Below are 12,012 nucleotides of genomic sequence, written 5' to 3'. Positions count from 1 at the left end.
CAAAATAAGGTGTTTGAGTGATTGATATAATCTGATAAATGAACATTATATTGCATTAATAATGCTCCAATTGAAGTGAAATACCTTACAAATTCATATTAACTAATAGGATTAGAACTATAAAATTAACAGATGATATCGTGTAATACATATACAATTTAATCAATTAAGATTAGCAAGTATTTGCCTAATAGTATACGAGCAGAAATAAGACACGTAACTTCAAAACAAACAATATCCAAAAGGATTAATTTGAAATAACTGAAGCAAAATGACATAAAACAAAACCTTCCGGCATGTTTTTGTTACTTTTAGTTTATAATTTATAACAGTGCCGCAACCACAAGTGGATTAGAGGGCTGATTTCACCTAAAACGATGCGTATGACCCCAACTAAAACATAAATATTAACATAAATTAAACAATATCACTTTTAAAAATCCTTTCTTTCTAAATGATCCACTCAGGCCTACCTGCGAATCCCAAAGAGTGTAATGAAATAATATATCTACGTAGGTTAAGGAAAATTATATGGGATAATTTTTTTTATAATAGTTTCACAATTTGGGATTTTATATATAAAAAAAGGTTATTAGAAACGGATAAAATAAATCAATCAGAACGTTATATATAGATGGTCAACCTACTAATATTAGACCTAGTCATAAACCTAGAACCTTCAAGAATTTAGAGTACCCTTTCTTAGATATGCTTTTCTTTTTCGGAACAGGAATACTTTATAGTCTTTTAAATATTTAATAAGTATATTCCTCTTTAAGTTATATAGGGACAAAGCAGTCTCCTAGAACCCACGCGATAATGTAAAAATAAACAACTCTACAGCTGGGCATACGACATATGAAGAGGATTTGAAAGTTTGGAAAAAAATATTTTGAAGTTAAGTTTTTTGTGAAATGACATTGTCATTATACGAATAATAATATTCTGTTATTACGTTCTTTGATATAAATATTGACAATTGCTCAAATTATATATATAAGAAAGAAAAATATTTAGGTTACAAAATCTAGAAAAGTAGTTCTATGAAGAAGAGCAGATACACTTAAATATAGTTAAAAAGTCTTCTTCAGTCTTTACAAAATGAGATTATTTACACCTGAATGGCTTTGAAATCATTTATAAGACATTCTAAAATATAATGCATTCAAGAAAAACACAAAACTTTAAACTTTTTATAATTTGTACTTTATTTTTGTAAAATATCCCTTATTTAAAAAAGAATTATTTTGTATGGAAAGCGAAGAAAGGCATTAATTTATGAATGACAAAAGCAGGACTTTGAATATATTTAAAAATTATATTTTATGATGTTAAAACTTTTATAATAAAATATTAGCCTCAAAAAAGAAGTAAATTGAGAGGGTGCGTAACATAAAATAAAAGTTGCGTATAATTAGTTTGAATATTCAAAGTTATAAAAGCAAAAGACTTTACTGATTTATAATTAATTGAAATCAGTTCTGGCAATGTGATTTAGTTTTGCATGTCCTTCAAAACGTGACTTCAAAATTAGGAATATAATCACCAATTCCCTGCTATTAATTAGATTGAACATGATTATCAAATATATATCTATGGTGTATAATAAATGTAACATTTATTCTTGTATCTACAAACTTTGAGGCCCTCATTTTTTGGACTATCCTTGACTCATAGTTTCAAAGAACGTCGTATTATTTGGTTAACAAAATTAAAAATTATTTCTTTTCAAATACATATCAATTATTTTTCTCACTTTCTTAAATAAAAAATTATTTGTTGCTGTTAAAAAACTACTAACAGGGCCAGCATGTTACTATTACTTGGCCCTATGTAAAACAGATTACACATACCCTAAACTTCAATCTGGGAAGGGATAATGATAATAATTGAGGCCAAAGACGGCTGAGGAATGGGGCAAAGATAACTTTGGGACTATTTATTGTTTATTTAATATTTTTTTAATAAAATTCTAGGCCTTTAATAATTTTTTTATTTTTTCAATTACTTTTTTTGGGATTTGATGCTTTTCATTTTTTTTTAAATTACCTTCTTTTAAGAAAATACATTTTATTTAATCAAACAGGAGCCTAGTGGAATTGCGGACCCAAAGCAGTCATATAGGTTGCTATAGATTAAGGACGTCTTTCACTATACAATAACTCTGATACTACAATTCTAGATACTATTAATGTGTATTGATGTATTTATTATAATAATATTATAAATATTGTTCAGAGTTATTGAAAAAATTGGATACTTGATAAGCAAATAAACATTTACATGAAGCTTTAAAATTGAATTATATGTCTACATAATAAAATATTGAAGGAGTTGAACATAGGCTTTTTTTATTTCTTTAGTAGCTTTGATCGTCTTTAGTTCTAAAGTAACTCTGAACGTGTTCATATATTTCATCCTTATTATTCAGAACAATGATATCGTCATAATAAAACAGTCCTAAAAAATTACAAAACGACACTTAAATTCTCTACTGATAAAATTTCAAATAATTCCGCAAAAAATAATGATTATAAAAGTTATAAAAAACCCTCTAAATATATATTACCTTATCCATGGTGTCCTTACCACATCTCTTTGTGTAAATAATTTGCCCTATCTTTGTAATTGTAGCATCAATTTTCGTCCTATTTTTCTTCAGAAAACATGCCAAAAATCTTATTTTCTAGCATCATAAGTAAGTGTTTTTAGAGTAAATATAGTTGACTAAATAGTTCCTTGTATTTTAAGACATTCACACCAGAGATGATTTATCCTCTCAGAAGAAGTCTTGCAGAAACGGCACTTAGTTTTTGGAAAAAAAACATGGGACACATTGCAAGTGCTAGAAGAACGCTATACCTAAACCATCTTTGACCGTCTTCATAATATATATTAATAAATAATAATCCAAAGTCAAATTCTACACAATTAGACATTGTTCGATACCTGATACTAATTGTAAGATTCAATTTAAAGTATTTTTACTTATTTTTTATTACATAGAGAATGGAATTGTTTTGTTTTTTGCTCAAAAGTTAGCTATAGCTTATATTTAATATTGTAGGGGGAAAAATATCCCTAATTCGAACTAAAATAGATTTAATTCCTTTTTAAAAATATAAGGCTATTTTTTTACAAATTGGTTTCTATGTATTGTAAAACAATTCGGAGAAAAAGCAAATTATCTGATGTATAAATAATTTAAGTGGAGGGGGGATGGATATAATGACTATACATTTTTTTAATTTTTTTTTTAAAGCAAAGGAATTTACATTCCTTACAGATATTTTTTAATACTTCTTGAGAATTGAGCTTAGCAGCTATATTTAGCTAATTTCAATCATTTTTGGCAGAAATAAAATGAGCTTAGTTGTTTTCCAAAAATATTAATAAAATATATGGTATCAAAAAATTAAAACTCAAATATCTCAGGTAAATTATTGAACTTTCATTGTTTAATTAACGTCTCAATTTCGAGTAATTTATGTTTTATAGATATTTGAAATCGGATCATTAATTCCTTATAAAATAGAACCAAGTTTAAACTTTTTATCTTTACGCTACATTATTGGCTAATATAGTTAACTCTTTCTCTATAAATAGTATCTTACATAGAAAATGACAGTTAGTCTCTCAATTTCAAAGTTAATAAAATTGGGAATATAGATGCACTTTAAAGGGAAATGATCATGTTAAAACATCAACAGCTTCATTCAATCATAAAAGGAGTAAGGATAACTGAGAAAGTTTCAATAATATCTCAATTTGTTGTTTTATGGGGATTTTATTTATTGGAAAAAATGGAAAATTTATACCAATTTCATTTTTAATTCAATAAAATAATTCATGGTTTATATTAACTTCTTGATATGGTATCCCATACAATTATCATATATTTGGATTAAAGTATTCAAGAAATGATCATCAAAACTGTGACTCCGTTAACTCTAATTCATCTAGCTTTCTTTAAGTTAATGCAGCGGAAAAGTATCTTTTTACTTTGTAAATAATCGAAAAAGGGCGTTAGTAAAATCAAAAATAATAATATAAGTAATAAATGTATAATATATTGTATTGAGAACTAATAAACATTATAAAAAGATAATAAGTAATTAATGAAAGCCTTTTCTACTTAGATTATGATTATATTGTGTTAAAAGAAAGATCAATTCAAATTGTAGGACGTTCTTACTTTATAATAATGCAAGTAATATTGTAAATATAGAGAGTGATTGAAAATATTAATGATGATATAATTTTCGAAGTAAGTAAATTGTAAGAATTTTAGTGCATTAAAAAGTACGGAACATTTACTTATAAATCCCGCAACCTTTTACGTTAAAGAATTATTAGGAAATGTTTGAATTCATTGATAAATGATGATTTAAGATTTAAAAAATAGGTAATTTTGGTAAATGCTACCTGAATATACTTTTTTATTTTACAAAGGTGTCATGATAATGCTTGGAAGAAAACAATAAGTATAAGGGTTTGAAAGACAAACAGTAACTTTGAGGATTTGTTATTGATTTATTTAAGTCCTCGTTGGACTCAGAGTAGAACTAAGGATTGACAACGTTGTAATTCCTGCATAATATATCATTGTTAGATAAAGATTGGGATTTTTGTTTATTTACTCCTTCTTATTGCTGCTTGGAGTGAATTTAATGAAACGTCACGACACCTAAGCTGCTCTCCTCTGAAATATTCTTCAAATTACAGGATTATATCGTTGATTCGTTTTTTGACATGACGGAATTTAATATTATTTGAATAGCTGATAATGATTAATCATTGCCCAATTAACCTACACTCCCATTTATCCCACGAATTTTGATTATTTATGAAATGACTAGAAACAAAAAATGCTATTTCATATACGATTCAAATAAAATGTTAAGGAAATTACAAAAACAGAAAGAAATATTAATTTATTGAAAAACCTCAATAAAATGAAATATCTACACAGTTTACTTAAAAAGGCTTAAAATTTTCTGAAGAAAGGTAACTATAATGAAAGAGCCAATTTCATTTTAGAGTAAAAAAAAATGAGATGTCTGTCGGAAGAAAGGGAAATCAATCGGAAAATTTGAAAATAATATTCAAACTAGCCCAAAGAATGTTCTAGTACCGACTGAAGCCAGAATTTCCCGCCATTTCTACGTGTCTTCTTCATTTATACTATTAGTCATTTGGTTTTCGTGTCTTGGACTGCATAGATGAGAGATGGAATAATGATCTCTTTTAGTTCTTCCTTTATAACCTAAAAATACTGATTCAGTTTCTATATTATACAAATAACAAATTAATAATATTTATTTATTTGTGGTTTCCCCAAATATATTTCGGAAGCGTGTTTGCACATAACGACCGAGCATTTTGAAAATACATCAACTGTAAATTAAAAATCTTTGAATGTTATAGAAATTTATGCATTGAGTGATTATATAATAGTTGCCTATTAATTAACTTAACATTTAATTAGAAGTTGCATGCATATCAAAAGAAAGAGAAAAGTACTAAAAAACCTTTTTAATAAGTAATTATAAATGAAAGACTTCAAAAAAGGACTTTAAAAACAAAATTGCAAAACTTGTCAGCTTTTAGTTTTTGAAGTCGTTTGAATGGAAAAGTTTCAAAAGACAGCTATTTTTTTTTTGGGTTTATATTACAGTAATGAAAAAAATTGATCTGATGATTAAAACCCAAGAAATCTTCTCTAGGATTGTATAACATTCAATGGACAGTTTTCATGTGACGTCATTATTTTAGAAGTCCACCTTATTAGATGAGGCATATAGAACCAAATTTCACAAGAATAAAATCTTTTTTCCTACACACCATTTTGTTTATTTGGTCCTTTTTAAAGTTATAATATCAATATTTTTTAGGAAATTTATCGATTTTTTTTGATAACTAAAAGCTGTAGCTCTTGATTATTTTTGCAAACTGTCATCATAGACTCCATAAAGCTCCCGTGATGACGAAAGTAATATCATCAATAAGATACCTCATTAATGTAAAAAGTTATTTTTAGTTTCAAATCCTTTAAAATCATAATGGAAAAAACGGGACATTCCTTGTCAGCATAAACGATATTTAAATAATTTTTTTAAGATATGTTTACCTTAACAAACATAATGCAGGTAGATAAAAGCTGTTAGTATTATGTCTTTTCATTTTGAAGCAGTTTTTAATTAATCCTTTTGAGCATATCACTACGAGAACAAAGTAATTATAAAAAAATCATTTACGTTTTTATGACATCTTTTAATAAGTAATGATATGACTTGGACACTTTTTTCAAACTCATCTCTAATATGAACAACATATTTATTTAATAGATGTTTCTTCTACTACACCTTAGAAAAAATGATAACAGTTTCGTTTTTTGTTGTTGTATTTTTTCAAAAATAAAAACATACTAAGTACAGCTTGTCAAATAACATGGTTTAGAAGAGATTAACAAGAAGAGCTCTATTTTTGGATAATGCAATAATACATTGGATTGCGGAAAAGTATCCAAAATATTCTTAAATTGATACGACCTTTTTGAGATAATTAAACAAGAGAATTTGCGACAACAGACGGTCGAGAGAGTGAGAGTATTCGAGTTGGGAAAAAATGTGATGCTAGTCGGAATTTTTTTGATTATTTACGTATTGAAATGAAAGAGTTTTTAAAAAGGTAATATACATTTTTCAAGAATAATTCAGAAATAGATAAAAATATCAGATCATAAAAAACGTGATCAACCTAAATATCAACACAGTCTAGGTAAAGGTATTCACAGAAGGAAATTTTGTATTTAAAATAGGTCGTTTATAAGTTAAAAAGGTACATTTGTTTTAAATCACTTTATAGTAGAGTGGTAAAAAATGAGATGTCAGTCGGAAATTTTGGAAAAATATTTAACTTTATCATCAATTCCTCAATAAGTATTCATTATTTTTTTTCACCAAGAGACCAAAAACCTAATAATACGGAGAGAATTATTCCCCCAAAAAAAAAAAAAAAAATTATAATAAGGTTTAAGCATTTATGTAAAAATCTTGGGAATCCCTAATCCAAAGATTAGCCATTAATTTATAACAAAGATTGACAAAATGTAGAGAAAAATCTCAATTTTTAGATTATAAAAGGAAAAACTGTTGGTACTATCGTTCTTCATTGTTTATTTTTTTTTTTATATATTGTCGTGATGTTAGAATCTCTTTTCAAATGGTTAGTTCCTACCTACTTTTGTATAACTTTTGTAAATGTATAATAATATATATATTTAAAAATAATTTTACAATAATCTACCTACACTAATATTACTATAAATGTGGAAGATTCTCCTTTGTATATCTCTTATTATCTCAGTAATACATTTTCTTTCTATAAATCATATAAAAGGCAACTCATACCAAAAAGTATTTTAATTCAGTAGTACCATGAATACGATATGTCCATTCATATTTATGAATTGAATATAATTAGTTCTTTTTTACAGCCTTATTGATTGGAGTTTTTTTTTTGATCGGAGATGAGCCTAGTTTTTTATAGGATATGGTAAATATTGTATAGATTACTGTTAACATATTATACTGAACAAAAGACTCTCAAAATTTAGCGAATGAGTTTATAAATTGTAGTAAAAGTATTATGTACTATATGATATGTGTTTTTAAAATTTCTGAAAATTAAGTTTATTAATTAAATCAATACTCCTTTAATCAAGAAAAGTTAAATTGAAGTTTGTATATCTGATGAAAATTATAAAATGTTTACATAATGAATAAATTATACACTTAAGTATGTTATATCAACCTTTTTCGGAAGAATTAAGACAAATCAAAAGTAAAAAGTTATATAATCAAATATTTGATTATACATTATATAAAATTATTTTATTGAACTTGAATCTGTAATTAGTTTTTTTACCATTTTAAAATTTTATGTTTATTGATTTTTTTATTCTTACATAAGTTTTGTTACAATATTTTTGTCCTTTTGGCATGTGCGTTCCACAAATTTTTATTTGCTATAACTTTTCTTATAATTATTTAAAAATATGATTTGTCATTTTATAATGACCGTCTATATCTGGTCTTTCATTTACTTTATTTCCATTACGATATTTTTAAATTACATATAATTTGTACAATCATGTTACATTATTTATAATTAGACATTTTTTACTAATTTAGTAGTGATATCACATTTTTTCATTGAATTACGGCTATTTAATCTACTCTGAAAATTTCAAGTAGATACGTTATTTATGGACGTGGGTGTCCCTATTGTCCTGAAGGGTAACATACGTTATGGGTAATAATATTTAATTATTAAGCTATAATGGTAGAGAGTTTATAAGAAATGTAGATTAAATCCTGCGCCTTTCTGTGAATTAATCTTATGATGTCAGTGATGACGCTTTCTAATTAGAAATCTTATTGGAGTGTTTACAATTTTGTATCATCTGAGGGTATCAACAGTGTAAAACTTGTTTTTTGTCCTTTCCTCAAAATATTCACTTCACTAATAACTTAGAAACAAATAAATCGACAAAACACACAAAATAAGAGCAATTATTCACAATTTAATGTAAGCATTTAAAATCTACCATATCCAATGTTCCATAACAGTCAATTGACGTCCACATAACTAAATTAAAAGGATAAATATAATGCAATTAATATATAAAAAATAAATCCAGAAAGTGGAGATTTCAATTGTTGAATAGGTGCTGCAGCCGAACAGTTTATCCTTATGAGCTTAATTTACACTTTGGGAAGAAAGAAAATAAATGGCTATGGTGTTGGAGAAAGTGCTGTACTTAGATAGTCTCAAAAGCGCAAGAATTCCTACTATGCAATATGTTTTGATAATTATTCAGTTATGCCCAATTAGTTATTAAATTGCACAAAATTTGATCATATTGTATTGGAAATGTAAAAAAAAGTAGGGAAAGTATGCCAACTATGAAGAAGGATAAAGATATGAGAAGAGGTGTAATCTAGCTAAAATATTCAAATAATATAACGTCAGTCAAGGGATTTGACAGTTGTTGTAAACTTTAAATGGCAAAAGTTTGGATCACTACAATCAAGTTTCATAGGTTGTAAAAAGAGTAAAAAGGGATTTTTTTACGGAATTGCCAACCCATGTCCATCTCTTCTAAAAAGTAAAGCTCTGGTAAGGGAAGTGTTGATATTCTGGATCAAAATTCTACCATTTATAGATTAGATTGGAAATCATTGGGGATGGCTATTATGTGAGGCTTTGTTTTATTTGTTGTATAATTGTAGGTTGTTTGCAAAAAAAAAAAAAAAAAAATCAAACAGAATGGAATTAGGGTATTTCACAATTATTTTAGCAAAATCACTTATAGGTAAATAAGCTGTCGAATGTGAAGTTTACATTTAAGTCATGCATCACAGCAAGAAATAATTCCTCAATCTATTCCACTCGACCTACCAAGAGTTATATCGACCAGAAATAAATGTAGAAATTGCAACAATAAAAAAAATAGAATTAAACTCATATTTAATATAATACATGACTAGTATTTTTATTTATCGTTTCTGGACAAAAATCAAGAAATTGTTTCGGTGATTATCATGCTAAAAATATAAAATAAATTTATTTATTTTTATTATAAATTTAGGATTTGTTTATGTTTTAGGAAATAATTATAAGAATGAAAAATATTTTTTTGTAGGAATTATTTATTTGTCTTTTTACCTTCAGGACAATGGAGACAGCGGTGTCCCCAAAACGGTGTCTCGGAAACTAGATATGCAATCTTTGTAAATTTAAAAAAAAAACTGTTTGTTATAGGGATATTCAACACATTATAATGAAGGCCAATCATAATAACCTGGGAATTATTAAAAAAAGCCTCAAAACTCGTGACCCTTTGTTTATGGTAAAACTATATATACTTTATGTCCTCCGATTATAATGTACGGATCTGAGTTCTGGAATCTTTCAATAAACTACTTTAGCCTGGTTTGTGTCGTTTTTTCTTCATTGGGAGATAACAAGTAGTACGAATGCAAAAATAAAAAACTTGCCCTCATCACTTTGTCTTATAGACGTTCAATTCAAGATATGATTACACTACACCGAATTTTGAACAAAAGATTAACCTATCTCCCCCAACTTGGATACTAAATAAAGGCTATATGTTCCACAAAACGAGACTCACCACTCAAAACACCATCTACCAACCAAAACCAAAGATTGACATTTTTAGGCAAAGTTTCCGTTACGGATCTATTATTATTTGGAACAAAATACCTTTTTTTTCGTCAGGGAAGTGAGCCTGATATTAAGCGATTTTTGGTTATTTTTAGTTTTGTGTGACATTTGTTTTTTTCACTGCACTGTCACGTTTTTTTACGTTTTTCTCATTTATATTTTAATATTTGTATTATAAATGCACCACTATTATTAAAAACAATAATTTTTATGTTTTATAAAATAAGTCGACCTTTATAGGCTTTGTTTATCACCGCTGGTCGAAAATATATATATCCCATTGACTAAAAAATGTTATTTAGTTGGATGGAAATATTGGTAATGGGAAACTTCGTAGAAGACATATTCGTATAAGAGCCACTCACAATACTCCAAATGTATCCCGAATGTATACGTAGGCTGCTATATATATTTCTGGTCTAGGCTACACTAACTGTTGCCAGTTGCAATTTGACATTTCCTTTGGTAAGTTTGACATTTTTGTACCATGATCGTACTTGGAATGTTTTGACGTACGACCATCATTTGTGTTGTTTACAGTGACTTGAAAAAAATAATTTGGCGAAAAATGGAATTAAGTCATGAACATTCTCGTGCTATCCTTTTTCACAACTTATCCGTGTGGATTATCACGACAAAAGTGCATTGATGAACTTAAATCTTCGTATGGCAATGAAGTGCCATCCTATAGCACTATGAAAAACTGGTTTAATGAATTTAATCGTGGCCGACGCTCGCTCAAATACGAATTCCTTGAAGGAAGTCCAAAAGCGGGCGTTGTGCTCGAGAACATTGATACCGTGCGTGAAGCGATAATGCAAGATCGTCCTGTAACATACCGTGAGATAAAGGCATTCTTGGGCATTTCTTCCACTAGCATATATTCGATATTGCATGAACACCTGGCCGTAAAAAGGTTTGTTCTTGTTGGATCCTGCACAATTTGACAATTGCTCAAATGAAGGATCGTGTCGATTGATCCAAAAAAAATGTTGAAAAAATACTCTGGTGGTGATTCAAAAGACGTTTATAAGATTGTCACAGTTGACTAATCATGAGTCTATGTTTATTAGCCAGAAACAAAGCATCAATCGACCATCGGGGTCTTCGAAGACGAGCCAAATCCAACGAATGTTGTTCGTGGAAGAAGCACTTCGAAGCAAGTGGTTTCCTGTTTCTTCAGCAAAACTGATCATGGGGCAACTGTTCCAATTGAGCATCGCAGGACGGTCAATTCTGAGTGGGACATCTAATTTGTTTGCCTGAAGTGTTCGGAGAAATTCGAAAAACAAACAAGAAAGAAGAATCATTGTTCACCATGACAATGCGATCATACATCGGTTCAAACCAGCGCGTTTTTGACCGGCAAAAAGTCGAATTGATGGGTCATCCGCCGTACAGCCCTGACTTAGCACCCAATGACTTTTTTTTATTCCCTCACATCAAGAAAAAAATGCGTAGTTAACAATTTTTGTAGCCAGCAGATGATTTTGAAGCGTTTAAAAACCATGTTTTGGAGGTGTCTCAATCAAAGTGAAAAAATAGCTTCCTAAATTGATTTGAGCGCTTGCAAAAGTGTATAAATCATGCTGGAGAATACTTTGAAAAACAATAAAACCATTTTTGATGATAAATATTCGCATTTTCATTATTAAGCCAGAAATATACATAGCAGCCAACGTAGCAGTTTATAATTTTACCTGAAAGTACCACAAACATTCGGAGTACAATTGGTTGTAGTAAGGGGGTTCTTAGTCATTT

At 28.1% G+C, this 12,012-nt stretch overlaps 1 pseudogene; it reads left to right on the top strand.

Annotated features, from left to right (window-relative positions):
* Positions 1–10,819: 10,819 nt before the first annotated feature.
* LOC121114028 (uncharacterized) lies at positions 10,820–11,504 on the top strand (annotated as a pseudogene).
* Positions 11,505–12,012: the final 508 nt, after the last annotated feature.

The sequence above is a fragment of the Lepeophtheirus salmonis genome, chromosome 3, assembly GCF_016086655.4.
Source record: "Lepeophtheirus salmonis chromosome 3, UVic_Lsal_1.4, whole genome shotgun sequence".
Lineage (NCBI taxonomy): Eukaryota > Metazoa > Arthropoda > Copepoda > Siphonostomatoida > Caligidae > Lepeophtheirus > Lepeophtheirus salmonis.
The sequence above is the reverse complement of the archived record's forward strand: the minus strand, read 5'-3'. Positions and strand labels throughout refer to the sequence as shown.